This window comes from Lagopus leucura, unplaced genomic scaffold (genome assembly GCF_019238085.1).
Source record: "Lagopus leucura isolate 7727_CA_CO unplaced genomic scaffold, USGS_WTPT01 Super-Scaffold_73, whole genome shotgun sequence".
NCBI lineage: Eukaryota > Metazoa > Chordata > Aves > Galliformes > Phasianidae > Lagopus > Lagopus leucura.
The window spans coordinates 46,910,232-46,934,874 of record NW_024962252.1 but is presented as its reverse complement, the minus strand read 5'-3'; positions in this window follow the sequence as shown (position 1 = coordinate 46,934,874).

Genomic DNA, 24,643 nt, shown 5'->3' with positions numbered 1-24,643 from the left:
GCTCAGGAAACCAAAGTATCAGCTTTTGCAAGTATCAGCTTTTTTGTGCAAAGGTCTGCACAAGGTTCCAGAGCTTTCACCAAACTTATTTTTGGAAAGGGCACAGTTTGCAGTTGCCCCATACCCCTGTAACTGCTGCTTGCAATCTTGTTTTCACAGCAAGGCTCTCTCCCATAGAGTTACAGCTTACAGGAGAATTTTCAGGCTCACATCTACTTGCTTTTGTGTGTGTGTGACATTGCCCATTCTCTGAAGTCATCTCTCATCATGAAGAGACCATCTGTGTTTAGCTAAACAGCTTATTTGATGGCAGCTATTTCTGTCACCCTGCACAACAAAGATGCCATGGCTCAGGTTCCATCTGTCTCTCCCAGGAGTGAGGAATATCTTCACTAGTCACTTGCCTTTTCAAAACAGGTGCAGAATGTGATATGAAACAAACTGAAGAAAGGGGGAAAATGGAAGGAAACATGAAACGAAGCAGTCCTATATTCTCTAGGGAGTGAAGTCCAGAGGCAACGAGACAGCAAAGAAAGGACAGAGGTTGTCTTTGATAAAAGTCAGAAAGGTCAGTTTGTTCTAGTTTTTGTGCCTGCTGCTGCCAAACTGTGGAATAAATGTGTAAAGCTTCAAAGGTTCCTCATTCAAGTAAACAAGTACTACGTGAGAGAATCTCTTCTTTGGTTTATAGGAGCTGTCTGGTTTCCCCAAGTTATCTTAACTTTCTGGAGACAATCTGCACTCATCAAGCAGACCCCCAGATTTAAATGTTATCATTTTAAATACACCATCAGTCAGAAACTAACATGTGCTGAGTGGTTTTCACTCCTGTAAATGCTGAATGATTCCTTTGCTTTCAGTGGATTAGATTGTCAGAGTGCGCAGTGAGAGACCCTGGATTGCAGAGAGTAAGAGAATAAAGGTGTAACACAATGATTCATGAAATAAATAAAAAAATAAGTATCAGCATTTATTCCCATTAAACTGGTTTCTTTTCATAAAAGTGTCGTTGACTGTGGGACATTTAGCTGCGAAGAAGTAACTAGGCTTATCCAGCTTTCTTACTTCAGAAAGAAAGGAGAATTTTGTGACTGCAACAGTAGCAAGTCCATATCCTTTGCCAAACTGTATAGTGAATAGGGAGAATGATATGCCACAGCCACTGCTGTGTAACCAGGAACTGTGATAAGCAAGATAGGTATTGGCAGAGCTCCCATTGGCATCCTTAGTTCAATAGTTACAGATGGCTTTTCATCTGAGCATAAGGCTATTTTACAACTTTATGGTGGAAAAGTGAGAAAATACCCCTTTTGCATGTCCTATAGGGTGGAAGTATTGAGGGTAACAAGTAAGGCAGGATTTCAGACCAGCCATAAGCTGTAGGTTTTTTGGAACGATCTGAGACTTTCAGTTGCTCCCCAAGCTCTGCAATCTATGCTGGGGAAAGAAATTTGCAGAGCCAGAAATAAGAGGCAATGCCACACTGCTTGTCCTTAGCAAAGATGGCTGGAGGGGGTCTACAAAATATTTTTGATGTCAGGGAATAATAATTTTGTAAGGAGACAGAAATTATCTCACTTAAATAACATTTTTCCTGAAGTACTTTCTCAAAACCTAAGGGCTTTTCTTCCAAAAAATGAGCCCTGGAGCTTTTTTTGTATTTCTGCCTATGCTACTCATACTACAAACAGCATTCTTACAAAATAATTTCTAGACAACAGTTTCTTCATCAGCCCACTAGAGAAAGAAGGAAAAAACTACATTTTATTTAACTTTGCAGCTGCAGACAGTTACTTGGTTGTACTGTAAAGTCTACCATTTGTTAGCCAAACAATCCATTTCTGTGGCTTGCATTTATACGTGAGGTCAGATTACATGCTCAAATAGCCATAGTTGGCATTAAAAGCTGTATTCAATTTGCATCTCGGAGACAGGCAAGTCTTGAAGAAAACAAAATAAGGGAAGGGCTATAATACCCAGATATCACTGGTAGGCCATTTTAGAGTGTTAAGCCGTAAGTAGAATGAGAAAGCAAATTTATTACTTTCAAAATCCTATGAGAAGCAATTGAATTGTTACAGGTAATACTGAAAAAATACTGGGCAGACTGAAAGTATCCCCTGTACCTTTATTCCTGTACATTTGTGAGTAATCCTTGCTGAAAGGGAATTTAGATGAATTTTTGAGTTGTTTTTGCATAGCTTAAAAAAAAAAAAAAATTAAATGGATGAATTTACTACTTGCTTCTCTATAGGTATCTAGGGTATCTTGGGTGTGTAATGAATTAAGAGAATGTAATTTGCCCCTCTTTCTGGTCAGGGATGATGGCTATTGGTTTAGCAGTTCTATGATGCTCTAAAATATCAGGAGGGGAAGTAACTCCTCATAAAACCTTGAAATTGAGCTCAGTCCCTGCACCTCCTGCCGTGAGAACAGTTCTGGCAGAAAGATGAATCAGAGACCTCCTCCCAGCATCCTACACTCCACAGCATCCCCACAGTCAGCTGTTACCAAAACAAGACAAAAAGCTGTTCTGGACTTTCTGGAAAGTAAAAATAAATAAGTCAGGCAAGCAACTAGCTGAAGCAATTAGGGGATCTGCAACTAACTCCACCAAGTAGATGATTAGATGAACAGACTATTTCCCCGTAGATATTCGAAGGAATGTTTTCATGTTTTATATGTTCTATAAACAATTTTAAATGCAGCGGATTTACTGGAGATGAAGAGAAATGTAAGAAGTGAGCAGGGTGGGAGTACAGGATGAGGAAGGATATGAAAGACGAGATGTCTGAAATACGAAGATCTTAAGTACTGGCCTGTCTGGTTATTTGAGTGTCCCTAGCAGTCAAATAATGAACCTTCTTCATGTTTTGCCTTTCTGGACTTGGCTTACTTCAACAAATTTGTAGGCATTAGGGTCTGTCTGGAATTAGTTCCAAGAGCTTTTTTTTCTCCTTAACATTTTGCAGCTGAGGCAGCCTTGTGAAAAAGATGCTTTGAAGAGAAACATTACCAAATATGTCTTTTCTCCTGCCCATATCTCCAATTTCCACAGGAAAGGGACGCAGACACAAGCAGACCAATGAAAGCAGAGGAGAAGCTATCGTCACTGGAGGAGAGAGAAAAGCCCTGCCTGAAGCACTGTCGGCAGAGAGGAAGCAGCTGAAGGTTTGTCCGAAGCAGAGATGCTGTCCCCTTGGCATTTCTGCCAGTTCTACAGAGGTTTAACTCCGCACTTCCTCCCCTCCAGCCGCCCTTGGCCACTCCTGGCCGACCACCTTGGAAGATTGTTTTGCTTCCCTCAGCTGCTCCCTGCAAACTGCAGACAGCAGAATCTGTTTTTTGCCAGGGGACACGACTCACATGAGCAGAAAAATTGAGCCCTGTGCCATTATTGCTTCCTGCCAGAACCTCAGTTGCAAATACTGCTCCCTCTGCTGTGATTTTAGGTAATCATAGCAGGAGATTTGAGCAAGAGCTCCTTCCTACTACTACCACTTTAGGGGTTGGAACTAGGTGATCTTTAAGCTCTCTTCCAACTCAAGCCCTTTTACGATTCTACTTTTCTCATATAAACTGATATTACTAAAAACAACTGCATGTAAAAGCCCTGAGTAAGGACAGTCTGCATTGTGCTAGGAGGCATAAAATAAAACAGTACTTACTACTGTTTTGCTGTTATGTTTTGTGCTGCTCACTCCTGTAACTTTTTATGATATTTTTTTCTGGGAGTCCCAGCCCCTGGGACTTTCTTTGAAACAATTGAAACCAAGCTTCCTATGTAATCACCTCCTTCACCATTCTTCCCTGCCACTTTTCACTCCCCCTTTTTCCCAGGGAACAGCAATAGGATGAGAGAGGATGGTCTTCAGTTACACCAGGGGAGGTTCATGACAGATACTAGGAAAAGTTTCTTCTCTGAAAGAGTGGTGAGGCATTGGCACAGGCTGCCCAGGGATGTGATGGAGTCACCATCCCTGGAGGTGTTGAAGAAGAGGATGAATGTTGCACTGTGATATGATCTAGAGCAGTCACAGGAGTGGGTTGATAGTTGGACTAGATGGTATTAATAGTTTTTTCAACCTTGATGATTCTATGAGTTCTATGATGGTCTTCTGTATCTTCTGATAGACGTGTCAGACCTGAGACACTATGGATTATGATTCATCTAAAAACACGTAAGTGCTGATTTCTTATCAGGACCTTGCTCTGGCTGAATCAGTAGATGTTGCTGGGTAAAATCTCGTACAGCTGAGCTCTGCTATTTGCTGTAAGAAACTCATGTGGCTCACTTGCTTCTAATCTCTTTCATAGCACTTTAGAATTTAACCTTTGTGACAATTCAGATTGAAATTACTAAATGCATTCAAAAGGTATCAGAGGTAATTGGACAGGGCAGGTCAATAATAAAAGCTATTTTCTTTAGGAAACCAGATAAAAGTAATTTTAGACCTTCCTTGTAGATAGGGAGAAAATCTTAAAATTTTAGCTCTTTTATTTCAGAATAGGAACAAATCTGGATTCTTTGTTTGGCAGACTTCTCCTAAGTGTTCCAATGCAGATTCCACTTTGAATAGAGGTTTTTGGTTTTTTTGCTCTGTACTGCCTTTTTGTACAATTGTTCTGAAGTGTAGTTTAGTTTGTGTGAGACTTGTGAAATCTTGACCTGCACAAAGAGCTGAAGTGACATTATACTTTGATAGCCTGTGTTGAGCCAGTGTTTGCACTTGGCCAATCAGCAGCTTTTTTGAAGGAGTTAAGAAATGAAGCTGTAGATGGGACTGGAACCAATAAAGAGCAAAGAGTTAGAAATAATGTCCAACGACATCCTTGGGCTGGGATTTAGAGCCAATAGATAATCTCTAGAGTCTCAGAAGAAGCTGTATGTGGCTGAGTTGTAGATTTATGATGTGTTTGTCTCGTGATTGCAGGATAGCAAAAGGGGTGAGCTGTGGGTGACCTACTGGTGACCTACCAGTAAGCCATTCAGTGCTTAGGTTATGAGCAGTATGAGACCTGAGGTTAGATATAATACAGTTTAAAACTGGTAGAGTACATTACATGATAATTTTGGATAATTCTAGTAAATACCTACTGCCCTTTATTATGTTAGATGTGAACTAAAAGGAAGCGGGGCTGAGGGTATGTATGAAGCCACTGAAGTAGCTGGGCAGTCCCATTCCGGGTATAGGATTTGGCCTAGTTGAGGGCTATGGGACAGAACTGGGGAAGAATCCAATATACCATGTGTTTACAGTCAGTATTTGGTGAATTAGGCAGCACTGTGCTAAGAGAGTGGTTAAGATGAATGCTGTGGGCAGGATAGGGATGTAACCTGGCACTGAGATGAGAGAAGAAACGTGTAGGAACCCTTGCACTAAAAAAAATGTTTGGAGTCATATCTGACTTTTGCTACATCTAGCTGGAATGGCTGAAAGCAAGGCCTCTAAGTGAACCCAGCTGAACATTAGGACTCAGGCCAGCAGGTGACTTCAGGCTAGAGAAAGCCAAGTAAGATTACAGTGCTATGGTCACAGGCTGAAGTGCACGACTTCAGGCTAGGTTATGGTGGGGCTGGCAGACAGGCTCAGTCTGCAGCCAGCAGTGCAGGCTGAGGGCACTGTGGGGATGGCTTACCTCTATGACTGTGTGGCCGAGACCAAGGGCAGCACAGAGGCCTCCAACTTGGTGCTACGTATTGGTTTGGATCCCAGTACAGCTCACAGGTACCTGCCTACGTTACAGCTTCTAAAAAGTTCTGTTTATGACCTTGCCACCTGAAGCTTAGTACCAGACCAATAGAGTGTGAAGGCCCCCATGGATAATTTTCATCTGTTTGAATGCAGTACAGTTTTTTTTTTTTTTTTTAAAAAAAAAAGGCATGTGAGATGCATTTCACCATTGAACACCTGCAATTATTTTAGGAATCTTTTATAGCTCCATGTCATTCTTCAGTATAACAGGAAGGAAAAAAAAAAACAGAGGGAGTCAGTCTTGCACCAGTACAGAGCTGTCTAACAGGTTTTCAGGGACTGCCCTGAAGGAGAGAGATCACATCTGCTCTGCAGGAAATGCTGGGGCCCTGGCATTGCTGCTTCTCAAGAAGTGACACAAGTTTTTTGAGTACATTTAGAATGATCAGTGGAAATATTAAAACAGCAGAAGCTAGAATGGATAGTGAAAGGGAAGTTTTTCCTTTTTAACAGAACTATGTAGACAAAAAATACTAAGGCCTTTGCATTTTTAGGTACAACATCCTCTCTGAACCTTCAACTGGATTGTATGAGGGAAGTGACTTACTGGCTTTCTACTAACTGCAATCAGTAAATGATTGTTATTAATCTCTAACAAATATTTTCTGCTCTTGGATAAAAAGACAAATAATGTATGATATTCCTTGTTTACTTCCAGAGAAGATGAGCAACAACTGACTTCTGTTATGACTGTGCTCAGATTCAGGCCGTCCCACGAGTCCCCTGTGTCACTCATCCCTCTCTTCCCGCAAAACCCTTGTGCTTGCATGGGTAATTACAACCATTCTGAGTTTTTGATCTCTCAGATTTTTGCTTTTTTGCTTCTTTCCCACTTCCATTCCTCCCTCCAGCCTTGTAATTCTCTGCAGACTGAACAATGGATTAGCTGTTCCCTTCAGTTAGGGTTTCCAGAAATAGTCTTTAGAGTTTTGCCGTATGTTTATCTTTCTTAATACTCCAGTGAACAGCCCCCCTCATGACTCACAGGCAAACAAAGGTCTTGAATGGTTTGCTTATTCTTCTGAGCTAGATGGCACTGCCCGGAGCTCACCACGTGAGCAGTGCAGAGAAGCTTTGAGGAGGTACACACTGCTGTACATATTTAATTACAAATAACATTATATTTACCTTGCCCCAAACTACCACAAATCAGAATGAAGGTTGGAAAATCTAGCAAGCCTCGTTTAACTCCACTCCAAAATTGTTCTCAGAAAGGGTTGCTCCCACATGTAAGTATGCTCCTATGCCTGCACCCATCCCCGTGTGCAGACACTGCTGGGAGAAGCAGAGGAGGAGGAGGAAGGAAATTACCCTGAATAACTCAGTGTCTGACCTTCTTCCACTAAGCTCTCTTCCACTCATGGCACAAAGTCACTGAGTAACCTTTGTCTGTCAGCAGTAAGGTGTATTTTGGCTCACAAAGAACAAAGGCAACCAACAGTAATGGAGTCTAAGAATTCAGTATTAAATAAATATACAACTTTGTGACGTACAACAAAGCCAACTTCACCCCGACAACTGGTCACAGAATGAAATGCCCAGTAAAAATAAAGATGCACAGAAGACTCATGACAGATGACCTGAGCTGTAGGGTTAAGCAATACTCTTAAGAGTACTGTATATAAGATTAGCTTCTGTGGCCAGAGCTGAGTGCACAAAGTTATGGAAAATGTTCAGATATAAAGCCTTAAAATCACCTCAAAGACAGGAGAAGAAAAGATGCAGGCTACCCAGCTACCCATCCCTTCATGGGAAGGAATCAAGGTGAAAGAATTCAAGTGTGTGCCAATTGGGTACCTAAATTACAAGTTTTCTTGCACTTTCGAATTCCCTGTTGGCTCTTGGTGGACTGCTGAGCTGGCAGCTCTGATTGGGAACATCTGGGAACATCTCACTCTTTCACAGAAAATGGTGAAAGTTGGACAAGAAGTGTGTACTAGGGTATGGGATGATGTTTAGAGGCCTTCTTTCAGGGCTCAGAAACCACTCCTGAGACCTATCCCTTTAGTGACACATAATAATAGTCAGGGACAGAGAACATCATTGATTAAGGGCATTGGTACAGATGAAAAAGTGGCCTGCATTGTACATATTTTGACAATCTCCTCATGAGTTCTGAGAATGTGTACCGTGTGAGATAGATGCAGCTACTGTTTTACATACAAAGATGAAACATAAAACAGTTAAAAGGGAAAGTTCTAAATTCTAGAAGAATTACCCAAAGTGTTCATGGTTTTCATCTAGTGAAGGATGGACAAGAAAACTTGGAACAGCATAAGGGTGAGCAAATTTGAGATTTAAGGAGCCTGTTCTAAGGAAAAAACAAAACAGCAAATATCACCAAAAAAGAAAGATGACTCAAAACAATCACATGCTAAAAAGAGAAAAGAAAATGTCTGACATTCAAGTATTTGAGTATCAGTATCTAAAGTGGCAATAGAGTTGCTAAGTATCCTGACTAGTATCCAGCTCTTTCAGAATAGCATGGTTTGTTCTCTCACATGTATGACCCGTGAAATGTCTCAGTTACCACAGACCATCTAAAACAGCACAGGTAACTTTTTCAGGTCTCTACCTGCCTGTTAGCTCTATGAGAGCTTAAAAGTTGACCCATGTAAATAAGAGTGGCTGAACGTTCCAGAATACAGTCAAATGAGGAAAACTCAGTACATACAGAATGATTGAATTTCCTTACCTCCTAGCCAGAGACAAACCTTCTTCAAATGCTTGCTCACTATGGTGGGCTGCCCCTGGAAGTTCATCATATTAGACATTTGGGGGGCCCGGTACAACCATGAATTCCAGAAGGTTCCTATACTGAGTATTGCTTACTTATAGGAAGTGACCTTCTGTTCAAAAAACTCTGCTGATCACAGCTGTGCAAATAGGGTGAGAAGGAAAGCCTTTTTCTGGAGGGATGACTTATATTTTTCATAGGTCAAGCTCCACCTGAAATTCAGGAGAAGAGCAGGCCATATAGTGCAGCGTGAATGTAACATATATACTTAATGAGATCATACTTAGTATATAAAATCCTTGTTAAGGAAGGGCCTGATGACGTCTAAATATTCAATGTACCTTGGAAAAATGGCCAGACTTCCAAGTTATCAACATCAACAGTAAATGAAAGATGAAGTCTTTTTCTTAAAGGTAGAAAAGGGAGGTGAAGAAGGAAAGATATACTGTTGGCAAATATTCTGTTGCTTTCTTTGAGCACTCTAATAATCACAAGTCAAAATATTTTGCAAGAGGAAGGAAAGGATAAGTTGTACACAGAGGTCTTTTATAAAAACGGAAGTTCAATCAAAGTGTGTATTTCCTATGCATCAGAGAAACAAAAACTTTCGGCATCAAAAAATGGAAAAACAGGCACAGCTCACCTCTTCCCACAAGGCAGGTAGAAATCTTACAGGGGTAGGATGAAACATAAGTTCAGACACTGAAGAGCTAAAAGAGCTTCGTTCTGTAGTGAATCTTTTTAACATCTACAAATACTCTGAATCTAAGGGATAAGACCTAAGGCTTTGTGCTGTCAAGCTTTCAAGCATGTATTTCTTTCTTTTGTTTATTTATTTTCTACAACATGCTGCCATCATATAATTCATTGTTTAATCATGTATGAATTGACATTAGCTATACCATCTTGGGAGCACACTAACTGGTACACTGAAAAAAGGACAGGTCAACAAGTCTCTGGCTATATATTTGCAGGGCACTGAAAAAAACTGCAATTTGCAGCTGGAGCAAATGGCTTGCAAAACATTATGGGCTGGAGGATATATTTCTTTTCTATTTAAAAGTTTTGGACTTTACCAGAACTTTAAAGCTGTGAAGTCAAATGGCCTCTTTTAAAGTAACAATTTGACACTGTTATCATATGTATAGTATGTGTAGTATATGCATATTGTAATTCTAGTTATAATTTAGAGTCAAAGAATCTGCTGCTGTGCAATTCCTCTGACTTTTTTTCAGCATTGCTACTTAAAAGGGAGTAAACGTTATTTTACAGACATTGGCTCTCATATTAATTCAGAAATGCTCTTGATGAACAGTAATCCATGTCATTGACAGTCTTGGCTGTTTATGATATATTTTAGAATGGCTCATGATCAAAATAAATTTAATTCTCAGGTCTGAAATTTTATCCATATCACTGGAAATCAAGCTGCATGAAATGGCTTAGGTTCATCAGATCTTGGGTTATTTGTGTATGTGCCAAGAATCAGAAAGGAGGGATTTAGTACATGCATTTAGTACACACCTACCAGGCTGCAGATTTGTAGAACTATTCATTGTTCCTCTTGATACTTTGTCCAGCTCAAAATAACTTCTATGTCAGTTTAAGATGATTTGTATATAAAATGTAATTTTCTTTGATTTCTTAAATTATAATTAAGGAATATAAAGTTAGTTTTCTGCATGACTACTATAATTTAAACCAATCAAAAGTCAACAAACAAGACAACATCAAGTTTCTGAAATAAATGCTTTGACAAGATCTTAAAGAAGACTACATCTCCCTGCGTTGTGGTTGCAAGGTATAGTCCCACAGAAATACCTTCATTCTTGAAGACACTGATACTTTATTTGCCAGAATAAAATAGCTTATTTTTAAAGATGTTATATGACATGGATAAAAATGGAGAATACACATTTTTATAAAATGAAGTTTTAAGATAGTCGGTGATGTGATGTGTCACAGAAGAGCATCAAATGGCAGCTACTTTGGAGTCTGAAAAATATGTCAGACGTATGTTCATGTATTTCCTGATATTTTCAGGTAGGAAAGTTCAATTTGAAAAAAAATACAAACCCACAACAAACAAACAAACAGACTTGAATACTATATAAATACTATAGATAGACATATATATCTACCACATTGGATGTGGTAGGAGTGTCTACTAACAAATGGAAATAAGTAGAATAATTCAGTTGCTTCTTACTTTGTCTTGATCTCATACAGGTAGAAATAAAGTCTTTTTCAGGGCAATGTGAGGTTAATCTGTGATGATGATGAGTTTTTGGTCATTCCATTACCAGCTGCTAAATCCAGCTGATAATTCTCAAACATTTAGAAAATTCTTTTAGTTAAGCAGATGAAATTTCAGGAGGGAATTGTTTGCAAACAGTAGGAGATTCACTATTCTTTCACTGACTGGTTATATTTCTCCTGAAACAGTTGTTAATTTCTGTCAGTTCCCATCAGATCTTTTGCCCTTAATGTAAATCAGTTTACTTTTCCTTTTTATGAGAAAGATTGACAATCATGGAACCAATAAATTAGCAGCATGTTCAGTCTGCATGGCTACAACCATGTCATGAAGGCAGCAGACTGGATTCCTGCCCTAGGTTCAGCCTTATATGCCACCAACACAAGTGTCTGCTGCTGCCTCGCCAGCTGCCTCTTGGAGGTGGGCAGCTGACTAGCATTTGAACTCCAGTATTGAGATTTGTTTCCTATCACCAAGAGATTTGTGTCTCCCTTTCTTATTCTTCCATCCTATAAGGAGGCAGCTTTCAAATTGCCCCCTCTTTTCAATTTTCATGTAATACATTCCTGTTCAGCAGTAAAGATTCCTATGATCCCAAATACTGGAGAGATACTTAGTGTGAATGGAATATTGTTTAAAAACTATGTCATGCTCCTCAATCAGTGAAGATTTATGTGGTATGGAAAACATTGCAGTACCTCACTTTCCTGGAAAAAAAACATACAAAAAAGACAAAACAACAACACCAAAGCTCACAACCCTCTATAAAAACAGTGAAGGAAAGAACAGAATATCTAAGAAAGTGAAGAGCATTGCTATTTTCTGCTAGAAAGATTATGTAAATATTTTTCAGCATGCTTCTTAATAAACACATGTAGTTGGGTGCCTGTTATGCAATGAATTATGGCTGCAGTAACATTTCTTTAAGGCAGCTGCATGGCTTCACAGAATCATAAAAGTCATGCACAGTTTTCATGATCTAAGACAGTACTCATTTTTCCATTGCTCTCTTAGTAAACTATTGCTCTCTGAGCTATGTTTTTCCAGTGCTTTTCCTCAGCTCTGTTTAAAGGAATCAGACAATAGGGGCTCCCATTGTTTTCCCAGGAGATTATTTCAGAGCCAAAAAAATTCTCCTAAGATGTAATCAGTAGGAAATTTTTCATAATATTATTGTGGTTTTTGTAACTTATGTTGTTAATTTCACTCATGATCAAATCATACCTCTGTAGTGTTTACACCCCCAAATACTTTATAGGTGATTGCTCTAATCTATGTATATATTCCCGCAATTATACTTTAGTCTTGAATGAGATCTGTATGAGTAGGTTCATGTGCTTGCATAGAGCTCTCCTGGATTTAATAAAGTCATGGTCAACCTGTTGCCCACCAGGACAATCAAGTCCTTCTCCTCAGAGCTGCTTTCCAGCAGGTCACTCCCTAACTTATACTGATGCATGTGGGTATTCCTCCCCAGTTGTAGGACTTAGAATATCTGTCACTGTTATGAATAGTTTGTCTCATTCCCCAGTGGGTTGCAATGGTGTGAGCACTACCATTTTGGACACTATCCCTCAAGTCCTTCTGTTTAAAGCCTGCCTCACTAGGTTGTCCAGCCTGCTACCAAATATCACCCTGTCTCTTCTTGATAGATGGATCCCATCCCTCCCTAACAAGTTACAACCTTCATCGAAAGTCCCACTGTCATTAAAAAAAAAAAAAAAAACACCCTTGCACGATTTTTATTTGAATTCCTTTTGATTTTCTAATTTTTTTACTGCATTTTCTTTAAATTGAATTCCATTTTGCAGGTTAAACCCCCTTTTTTTTTTTGTTTGGCAGCAGATGTTAATGTACCAGTACTCCTAGAAAAGAGGAGGTTCTCAGGTACTTTGTGCTAAGAGTACACATAATTAAACATTTTTATCTCACAGATAAGTGCCATATTTTTCAAAGTGATTCAGCATACAGTCATTCACATTTTAACTTGTAAGAAGTCACAAGCAAAATATAGAAAAATTACTCATGTTCATGCCAAGACAAAGATTACTTCTGGTTTTCATCTCCAGATGTAATGTTTACTATGACCAGCAAGCTGCAACAGCCTTACAGAAGGTATACATGTGGTTTTCAATACAAAACAAATGCCTTTCTGCTTAAACAGTTTGACTGTGAGAAAGCAATCGTGTGAAAGCACATTTTTACAAAAGTAAAGTATGCCTCCATTCTTACATAGATTTCATGCCTTTAAAAAAAAAAAAAAACAAACAATGACAACAAGAAAAACTGAGTTTGCTGGAACTTCACTGAGTCAAAAAGCACTATAGATTCTTTCAGAGCACTGTGCAAAGGAGTTGTTAGACTACAACACTTAGAGGTGCTGGGTGTTGCAAGTATCTAATGAGTGTGGTATGCTGAAAGCACATCAGTTCCATTACACTTTAGATAGTACTTGAAGTGATTTCCATCTGGCTGGCTTTCAAGCATTTGCTCTTGCCTCCTTCGGAACTACTGCTAAACAAAAAGTAGCAAAGGTTCTTTTCCACACCGCATTCCACATTTCTCAGATCAGATTTTTCTTTCAAGATCCATACAATTTATTAGTCTGGAAGGTAAAACAAAAGATATAAAAGAGGAAACCTTTCAAGATGATGTAACCTGGGTTGTAGAGTAGGTCAGGACAGGGAGTCCTAGCCAGTGCACAGAAGAACTTAGGTAGTTTTCTATGCAAGGGCTAGGAGGAAGAAATGAGGAACCTTTCAGTGCAGCTGTCTCAACACAGACATTATATACATGGATCAAATCATAAAAACACACACATTATCCCCTCTGTGCAGATAGAGAGAAAACTCCTCAGAGAAGAAACAGCTTTGTGGCACCTCTTGCCTTCAGCCTACTTTGAGTCCATACTTAGAGAACAAACTTTTGCCTTTTCTGTTAATACATTTCTCCTTGTATCTTGAGGTTGAGCTAAAGGAAACCACTGTTTTCTGCAACTGTCCTGTAAAAGAAACAGATGAAAACAAGCATTTGCTGAATTGTATCAGGCATTTATAAATTTGAAGCTTCCCCCATGAGTTTGTTCATAGGTATTTCATCAAAAACATAAAGATTTTCCATGCATACTGAAACATTTAAAAAACAGTTATGCAAATTTAAACTAATAACCCCACCTGCCATTGCAGCAATTGGAAAGAAATCGGCATTTCCAGAGGTAAGTCCTCTCATTCCCTTTACAACCACCTAAGAGGAGATTAGTTGCCCTTTGAAGAGGTATTTATGTGTTAAAAAACAGTATTAGTACAGTCTTTCCTCATGTTCTTGTCAAAACAGATCCTTAAACCAACAGGTACAACATGGGGCACTAGAAGGGAAAGATAAAAGCAGCAGGTGGTGGGAAGTCAGAAATTCTTCATCCTCCTTCCTTCCCCTGCTAACAAAATGTAGCTTTCAATATAAATGCATAGCTAGAGATGAACTTAATCACAGCCACTTTAATATGGTTATCTGGGTGGGGTTTTTTTGCAACCACCTGACTAATAGTGGAGCTTATTAAAAATATAATTGCCTGAAATAGCTTCCTAAAAAGATTCTAAATTTTGCAAAGACTATGCCTTTTCTAAGCAAGTACAGTTGTTTGTATACTGAAGTTTCTCAGTCTTCCAACAAAAATATTGTGGGATCCACTGTCCCATATGCAGAAGATGCATTTTGTTATATTGAGGGAACAAACATTTTTGAATGCCAAATGCTGGCATTTTGATTTCAGCAATGCAGCAGGACCTGAGACATGTTGTGAATGATAATGTTTATGTGAGCATTATAAATTCCTTAGGATTTTGTAAACTCTCACATCTGCCAACCAGCTACTATGTGCAAAGGTATAAATCTCACCTACTCTTCCACAGAAGTAAAATACCTCCATTGGCCAGCAGAAGTTATCACCATGCTATTGCTCGGGAGAAAAGCATGAATAGCATACAAAGGCAAATTTAGTTTCCCATGAGGATTCCAGGAGAGTTTCCTTCATGGGAGCTCTGTGATGAGAACAGAGAGAAGGCAAAGGTGACGATTTGGCACTTGACCCACTCTCAATGTGCTCTCCACATGCAGAAGTGCAACACTAGCCTGATCTGTTTTACAAATTTGCTTTACATAGGAATGACTTTTAGAAATTGTTTTCTACAAAGAATAGGGAAAGAGGAATGAATTCCCTCAGAAAGCTCTAATCCTATAATCATTAAGTAAGCAGTCTTTTATGCCTAGATAAGATTCTAGCATCCAAACTGCAAATCTACCAAAACCCCAGGGATCTTCATATGCCAGATGAATCATATGCCTTCACTTATCATCCAGGAATGGAAAGCCAGTAATGACTGTATTCAAGCAGTAACTACAAAATAAGTGCTCCAAGCTTCTGCACCTTGAGCAATGCCAATAAGGCCAGCAGTATAATTGGATTTGAGTGTTTGTGTATGTGTGTGTATTTATCCTCTTCTATTTTAAGTAGCAAGTTTCTGCCATTGTCTTGCATGCAAATCCAGAGCTAAGTGAGCTGAGGGAAACCACAGACCAAGTTATTTACACAGAATCCACAGTCTGCTTACTGAGGTGTAGTAGTTTGAAAATCCTTGGGTAAGGAGAACACTGTGTTCTCTGCTGTCTAAATGTGCTGGAAAGCACACTGCATGTGTTGTCCTACCGGGTTTTGGTGATGTGAACTCCGTGCCACTCTGCTGCAGGTGAGTAACACATAAGGCACTTAGCACCTGCTGTCCAGACACACTGGTGATCACAGACTTAAAAACACGGAGCTCAGAGAAACGTAGACAAGCAGGGCTTATTAGGAATTATGCCAATGAGATAAAACTGGTGTTGATTTATTACCTAAACATTACCTAGATATACAGAGATTATTCTCAAAATCTTGCTTGATTCACTGGTATTATCCATCCTGTTAATATGAGTGACAAGAGAAATACTTTTTATTGCTTTGGATACTCTGCAGAATATTATGTAATTCCATAGGAATATAAATTTCCCCCAATAGAGTATACAAAAAAGAAAAATGAAAGCAGAGCCTGATCTACTGTTTCCACATACACACAAAAAGAAAAAAAGAAGAAAGAAGGGAAGGGAAAAAGGAATTCTTCCATCACGTCCAGGCAAAGATTACAACCTGAAATATATCTATTCACAGCAGTAGCAAGTTAAGAAGCCCATGAGCAAAGTACTTTGTGTTCCATTACAGAACATGTTTCCAACTTCATACAGTTACCTGTTTAAATGTGTTAAGTGATTGTCAAAAACATTTATTCTGGAAGTATTCTTTTATAATCAAATTTCTTTGGAAGACCTGAATCACCACTGTTTTGCCACACTGTTTTCAAAAGGACTAAACTAACATATTGCAGTTGTGGTATTGGGAGTGGCAGAGTGAGAGTCACACATGGGCCTCTTTAATTAGCAAATCTCTTCATCATCTGTACTTAAGAGCCTTCCAAAGCCATAAGCAACTTTGAAAGGGATGTTTGCAAAGCATCTGGAAGTAGAAGTGGTGTGGATGACATTAACAAATCCAGTCAATATGCTGGTGAAACAACATAAGTCTTCAGGTAAGAAATCCTTCCATAAATGTCTCTGGTCAACACCCGAGCTCAATACAAACTTTCCTGGAAGAAAGAATTATTACATTCTTCTCAGACTTCTTTCTGTTTGCCTGACTCTGTCCTCCTGAGTTTTAGCCTCAATTGAGCTGCTTGGAAATCATGGAGTAAATTATAGAGCACCAGAATGATACCACCACTTTGCTAGGGTATTACCTTACTTACAGGATCAGTTCTTGTACTTTGTGGTGTTTCATGTAGCCTGGTTTAGAAAGTCTCAGGTGCAAAAGCTTTACTTGCCCTAAAGGGCTACCCCAAGCAGGACAGCTAGAGGTGATAGTGTTAGCTACAGAAAACCTTGCAGCAGCCCTGTTAAATCCTCTGAATCATTATTACTATCGGACTCATGTTCCGCAGAGATTTCAGTGGTTTGTGGGTTTGGTCATGAATCCTTGTGCTATATGTGGCTAAGGAAACTGGATATACAAGGAACACTCAATATCCCCCTAAGCCTGATTCTGTTCAGTGAAATTCAGCAACACTTAAGACAACTGTTGAGCACTATCAAAAGTCCTCCTTCAATCCCAGTTTGGGGATAATGAAATACAGTATTTTCCTCTCCAAGGCATTTACCTTCCCATGCTGTTTTGTGAATGATGAACAATATTAACAGGCTTTCTTACCTCAAACTTTTGGGATGGCTTTAAGATAGTTGCTTAGAAGAAATTATTTATATGCTTTTTTTCCTCACTGAGAGGATAAAATAAGAAACAAAAACCAACCAAACAAAATGCACCTTACAATAATGTGACAAACTTGCAGAGGATGAAAAGATCAAGCTTACATTTTTATTCATTTAATGAGTTCATTTTTCAGTGACTTTTCTGATCTCATATTCCTGGAGGGTCCTTGACATTCCTCGAATTTTTTCCCTTTTACTTTCAGCTGCTTTGTGGTCCCCTTCCTACTTCAGTCTTTCATTGAGATGCTAAGCTGAGTGACAGACTTTAATGAGGTGATATTTGTTACTAAAGAGACATGCTTATTTAAACAAAATAAGAGGCAGTTACTTTAAAACACACTATAAATGATAGCTTTATGTGTGGGAGGGGATACTAGTTTAATCAGAGTGGTGATTAGCATATTTCTCATGTGTTATGTTGGAAAAATACACCTACAAGAACATACATTTCAACTCAATTTCAACTCAGTGTAGTCCAGTCATTCCAGTCTGTGACGTTATTTAAATCGTTTTCACAATTATACAGTTAAATTTGGCAGTGTCTTGCAAGCATTTTGATTTAAATTCTCTTGGAGTCAATGTTGAGTTGCTATAATTTTCAGACCTGTTTTCAGCACGTTTATTTTGGCGTTTTGCAGTCCTAGTTCTAGTAATGACAATACCTTTTATTTTGGAGGGGTGGCAGGAGGAAAGTCAATCATTCATTTTTGGAGTATCCAGACTGCTTAGGTCTTGCCTAAGTTCACCCTCTAGTGAAATGTGGAAAAGAGGAACAACATACTGATAAGGTACCTGAACACACAGCAGCATATAAAATTTGGGCCTTCATTGGAGGTTTCACAGCATCCTCAAGCATGCCTGTGTGTTTCAGTTTAAACCTTTAGAATTCATTTAAAAATGTAATTTAAAAATGTAATTGGATGGCACAGCCAAAGGTAGGGGCTGAAGACTGATAAAACATGTATTAAAACAAGTAAACCAAGTAATGTAGGCAATCAGTATATATCTGTTCAGTTGCTGAAATCTCCTCTGGAGATCAATTGAAAGTATATCAAATTCCAGAGAGTTTTGAACGCTTCCACAACTTTTTTTTGTGTGTGTATGTGTGTGTGGAACCTGAGCACATTTTAGAATAGTGCTCTAATGCAATCTTGGTTCTGTTTCTGTAGATGAAACTCCTATAAATTCTTGAAGACATTTCTAGAAGAAGATATATATTTAAAAAAAAAAAAAAAAAAAAAGGTTATGAAATTAGTGAAAATGAAATTAAACTTTCAGGTAAGAGAAAAATAACTTGATATCTCAATATCACGAAAGGAAATAAACTTTTGTTCTATTGTAGTAATAGAGATAAAGGAGATCATTATGGTTGCCTTGAACTGCAGTTGTTTGTCTTTGCCTTTTTCCTAGGCAGCATATTTTGTGCAGTCTGGACTAGACTAGAGTACAGGGAGAATAAAACTTTTTGTAATAAGAAGAAACAGCCATGACTCTGAAGTGCTGTTGGTGCCTTTGAACTAACCCAGCAAAGCATTTTAAGCTAGATGCACATTTAGGAAAGCTAAATTTATGTGACACATGTTAAAAATTGGGTCTTCTTGAGAAGATAACAACTACGTCTCTATTGTCTAAATATTTGACACAAAATAAAGTCTCCATTCTGAAACACCTCGGAAGATCTTGATGGCAGCCAGGATATACTAAATAATAATCGTGAATTCTAAAATGCTTTGCTGATCCAGATCAAAATTTAATCTTACATATGTGTTTCCATTTGAATTCAGTGGGACTAAAGCCATCTGTGAGGATTACTTGGGAACACAAGGAGTCTGAATATCAGAGATTCAACCTTTAAAATACCTTACACTTATTTCATGGAATCATTCCCTGCAGGAAAAATAAATAGATAAATAAATAAATAAATAAATGAAATTTAAAATAGTAGTGATATTTTGTGATCTTTAAGGTTTTCTTTTCTTCTTTTTTTCTTCAAAATCATGCATGGTAATCTTATACATTCTCCCCCCATCATCGTTACTCTTTGTCTTCCCTGTGGTCAGTGACAGCCATGAGACTAAACTGAGGAAAGCTGCAGGCTGTAGATATCAGGCCCAACATCTTATCTGCTAAGATAACACCTACTAGAAGAGTATGTTCTGAGGAGAACGTATTTCCTACACAAGTGCAGACATTTCCTGTGCGGGTGGACAGCCCTCTTGACTCCCAGAATTCCTGGTCTGAGTTTGCAAAAAACTGCAGCCAATATAAACAAGGGATAAAAAAATGCTCTGTACTTCAGTTTGGGCTTGTGTCAGTGTTGCTTGTGGATTCATGCACTTGCTCAGTGCTGCTGGGTTGAGATGTCAGAGACAGGTTGCTCTTTTTGGCAGCTGGAGCATGGAGCTGGAACCTGGATAGCCTCTGCCTCAGCCCTGGCCTGCTCCAGCCCCTTCCTGCCTTGTTTCAGCAAAACAGGATACTGTCCAAGAGAAAAATGGAGCGCCCCTTCCTTTAGCTAAGCCACAACAGTCACTTAGTATCAGGATTTATAAGCCTGAAGGCCAAGAAATGGGAGTGATGATCTCTTCAAGAAGATAAAGGAAATGAAACAGGTTTCCCACATCCTGACAAGTGCCTGAGGGAACAACTCACACAGTAAAAGGCAAGGGTAGTGTTCATCAATACCCTTGGCAAATTGTATTCATTTTTCTAACCCAGTTTCATTAATTGTTTTGTATTAAATTTGAAATGTATCTCTAGTAAAATGAGCATTGATAGAACAGAATGATTTTCATCTTCATAACTTTGAATTCAAAACAGGTCTAGGAAGATGGCATTGCATCCTAGGATTGTATCGCATCCTGGTAAAATAGCTGCATGGGCCTGCATTTTCCCTTCAGACATTACATCCCATACTTAGTCTGAAAAAAATGTACAGAATTTTTTAGATTGTAAACACAAACCTGACATAAATGAAGTCAAGTATATTGGGCAAGATAATTATAAAGAATAGAATGCAGGACTTTAAAATTTATTAGATCAGCTAGAGACAAAAATGAACTGGTATTATGTCCCCTCCCTGGAAGCGCTGAAGGCCAGGCTGGATGGGGCTGTGAGCAACCTGATCCAGAGGGAGGTGTCCCTGCCTTTAGCAGAGGTTTGGAACTAGATAATCTTAAAGGTCCCTTCCAACCCAAGCCATTCTGTGATGCTATGATATGCACAGCATCAAATAAAATGAGCTCTAATTGATAGCTGATCAAATACATCAGTAGTAGTTCATGTTCAAAATATCTTAGTGCTGCTCCCTTCACTTAGATGATTTATTAGAGGGATGCAAAATGTGCTCTGTAAAGCACTTTTCCCAAGACGAGGGAGACAGGTAAAATGAAATTGCTGCTACTCCTGTGGTTTGTCTCACCTCCACTTTTCTTTCCTCAACAAAGAAAACTTCAGTGGAAATTCCAAGATGTACTTTCTCTTCCTGTTTATTTCTTTTTGAACTCTTTTTTTTTCTTAAAATTTATGGTGAAAATTTCAATTCGTCTAGTTCTGAATGTACATTTATGCACTTCTATCTTATTATTTCTCTTCACAATTCTTTCTCTTCATACAATTATGTCTCCAAAATACAGGGGAAAACAAATCTATTATATTTACTGAATTTTATGACATAATATCATGTCTATCCATTACTTCAGTCTAATCTGATTTAAAACAAACATGGAGGAATATTTTACTTTGAATAAACTGCAGGGTTTGACCTCATCCTTCCTCCCACATCCCAACCCACCAGCCCAAGGACAGCCTAAAATAATAACAGCAATTCTGCAATATGGCCTCAAGATTAACATTTTCAAGCTCTGCTGGATCAAATGAAAATCTGTTCTAAAAGCCCCTGACTACATGACCTGATGCACTGGCTACAATTAAATAATTCCCAATGTACTCTGTAACGGTGAGGTTAGTACTGAACTCAAGAAGTTTCAAAGATGGAAATTTTGTTCTTTTCCAGTATCGTAACAAAAGCAGCATTTTATTGCACAGATATCTCGGCTATATATCTGTGCCAAGAGTACACTACGCTCTACATTTACTCTAAGTCTTTATTTTCTTCCTGCCACTCTCCCTACAGATAAGTATTTAAAGGTGAGTCTATCAAATACATCATTGGAATATAATTTAAGACCAATAATGATAGTTCCTTCTGTTGCTCAGCCCTCCTCCATTAGGACAAGCAATAATGAGATGGCTGTAACACTATTTGATCCTGTAGAAGCTTTTCTTTTTAATTTGTTTTTAATTGCTAACTTTGGGACCAAAATCTTTTGAAAGTCCAGCAATGAGTGGAATTTAGGTGATGAATCAGACTTTAAGCATAGTTAAAGATGGGAATGAGTACAGCTATGCCTAAACCATATTGCATGGGTGCCAGGATAGGGAGAACTTCCCTGCAGAGATCAGTTGAGAGCTGACCACAGCTAGATTGCTTCCTGTCATTGACTCCCTTTGTGAAAGTTCCAGTACCTCTCTGCTGAATGCAGTGCAGAAAAGCCATATAAACACACAGTTCATCTTTCAGTTCTTCCTTTAAACCTGGGGGAAATTCTAAAGATTATTTACCCTCAACATTGACATTCCATTTTATTTCTTATGATGAGGTCAGGAGAGAATTGCAACCCATTCTGAAACATAAGATATTTAAGCTCAAAGTGGTGCCAGAAAATCAAACATTGGATCTTATTTTCCCACTGAGAAAGAGAAGGACAGGTTATCAGTGAAAGTGTTGTGACTATGACTCCTCCAAGTTTTTGACATGATTGGATGAAACAGAGTCCACAATTGATACTTACGTTTGGTGATTGCTTTTATAGTGCAGATAGTATCTTGCATCAAAAAAGCATTAACTGCCAGTAGTTATTATATATTATTATATATATTTTTATATATATTATTATATATATTATTATATATTAATATATATTATTATATAGTAGTTATAGTTATAGTACAGATAGTATCTTGCATCAAAAAAGCATTAACTGCCAGTAGTGACAGCGTGCTGCTGGACAATAGCTCTGGCAAAGCTCCTACAGGCAGCTTGGTTAATGTATATTCTGGTCTCTCCTTTTTCTAGCATATTTATAGTACATGGATATGAATACCCACAAATGATATCTTCTGTGGGATGGTGTGAATGTAGGGGGAGTAGAACACAATATATGGGGGGAAATTTCACTTGGATGGGCTAAAAAAGAAGAAATTTTTCCAGGGACCACCAGATTTGTTGAGAAGTTGGTGGCGTGTTTAGCTACATGCTGACAGGCCTTCCCAAGTTGTCATGGAAGAGTATGGCCAGCTACAATGCAATAATCCTTTTTCAAAATATTCCTGTGCGTATGGTGTACTACTGCAGCACAAAATTTGATGGATGTGTAGACATTTCTTCATGTGATTTTGATTAAATGATATATTATTTGGACTAAAGATTACCCCCATAATGCTAGTACCTGTCAAATCAAACAAATGAATTTCAGAGGTGTGCCACATGCCAAAGTACTAAGTTTACTTCTAGTAAACTTTCCATGTAAGCTGGTTTGAAGGGTTCCCAGCAAGTTTTGGGAGAATAACTGACTTTCTTCAGAAGCTTTCATTTTCTGTGCTTTCAGACCACTTCATGCCTGCTGTCCACAAAAAGCCTTCAAGACCTCCTGCATGTTTAAAAGCAGCTTAGTCTTCTGAACTTAAAAATATTTAACAGATGGATATTTGCAGTATTAGAAGGAACTAGAAGTTCCTTCAAGTCCTACAGGTTAATAAGACAATTCATGTTACAGATCTACTGTTTTATTCTGTATGTGTAATCGAAGTATTTGTGTATTTGCACACTCACATAGAATTGAACATGAGAAGTTTGAGAGGACAGCATAATTCAAAGTAAGAGCAGTGTAGGCTGTACATTTTTAGGATAACAAGAAGATAACAATATTTGCTTGTTAGGCACTGGAAAACAGAAAAAAAAAATTGCTTTTACCTCTGAAATCATCTTGTGTATTTTTGTGATCAGCCCTTGTTCCTGCATTCTCATCACTGTAATCTGTCTACCAAGGGATAGATATCATGCAGGCACACAGCTAAACAAGAATGCCTGGAACATTTGCACTTAAGTTTTAAAAATAAAATTATATTTTTATGGAAACTTGTTATAACTTTTTGTATGTTGTACATTTGTCCAAAATGTGTAGTTACTTCTGATGCCATTGCATGTCATCAGCATGATGTCATTAGCATGACAGAGGGACAGGGAAAAATTACAGTGAGGTTTCTAAAGTTCTTCTGCTGATTGACCCTACTATCCTCAAACTGAGAGACTGCTCTTAGACTGATTTTGGGTATCAAAAAGTGGAATTGTGGTCCTGGAAAGCTCAAATTAGTTACCATACAACCCTGACGCAGACAAAGTTCTGTATGTGCATCTTTTGATGACAGTAGTTTCCTGTGTATCTAAATTTGTTTCCTCACACACCAGAAGACTCTTCTAAGCTTCTAATACCCTATGATCTTATGAATGTGATGCCTGATTGACACATAGGTAAAACAAGGATTCACAGAGTTTCCTTCATCCTGACCAAGGGAATGTATGAAGAACTGATACAGTACCACAGTAACAAAAAAAAAAAAAAAAAAAAAAAAAAAAAAAAAAAAAAATCAGTGAGTATAAATATTTTCTCTTAGCCAATTGCCCTAGCACATGGCATGTGTGTTCCTTGTCAATGGCTGATCACTAATGATGCTGACTAAGGCACTCCCTGGGAAAATGGATATTTAAATGTTAGACATTGCTGTGCTTAGAATTGTAGTCTGCAAATCATTCTGTTTTTTAATTTGTCCTTCAATTTGTTTGTTTTAAATGAAAGCTGAGACCCTGAAGATAAGGAGGGGCCTGGTTTATGTCTTTCCAGAAGTGGCACTCTTAGGTACAGGCAAACACTATCCTACAGAAAGTGCCATGTAAATCCTAAAAATACTACTACATAATCTGCCCATCAGATCCCTACAGCAAAAGGTTTAACAGAGAAATGTCAGAGATATAAACTCTCCAGACTGTAGAAACCATGTTTTCTTACCTTGTCCTGGCAATCTAAATTGTAAAAATGAATAAATGTTAGAAAGAGTAAAAAGTTAAGCTGCAGAATATAAACCTGACAGACAATAGTAGCCAGTTCTATTTCCCACCCTTGTCAAAAACAATGGGAAATCCACTTCAGACATGAAAATAAACTCCTGCAGAAGAAGACTGATTCAAAGCCAGAATGAAATACAGTCTTTTCACAAACGTTTGTTGAGTTGCTATTCAGTCAAGGTTGAAGAAGAAAAGGAACTAAAAGTGCTGAAATGCAGAATAATCCCATCCAAGAGAGGAAAATATTACTTGTCTATACTAACATTTGAAAATTGAGTAGAGTTTCATTACCTTTGCTTGTTTGACAGCACCTTTCTCTTATTTGCCTATATTCCTGTGCCAAACCAAAGCTCTGATTTGAC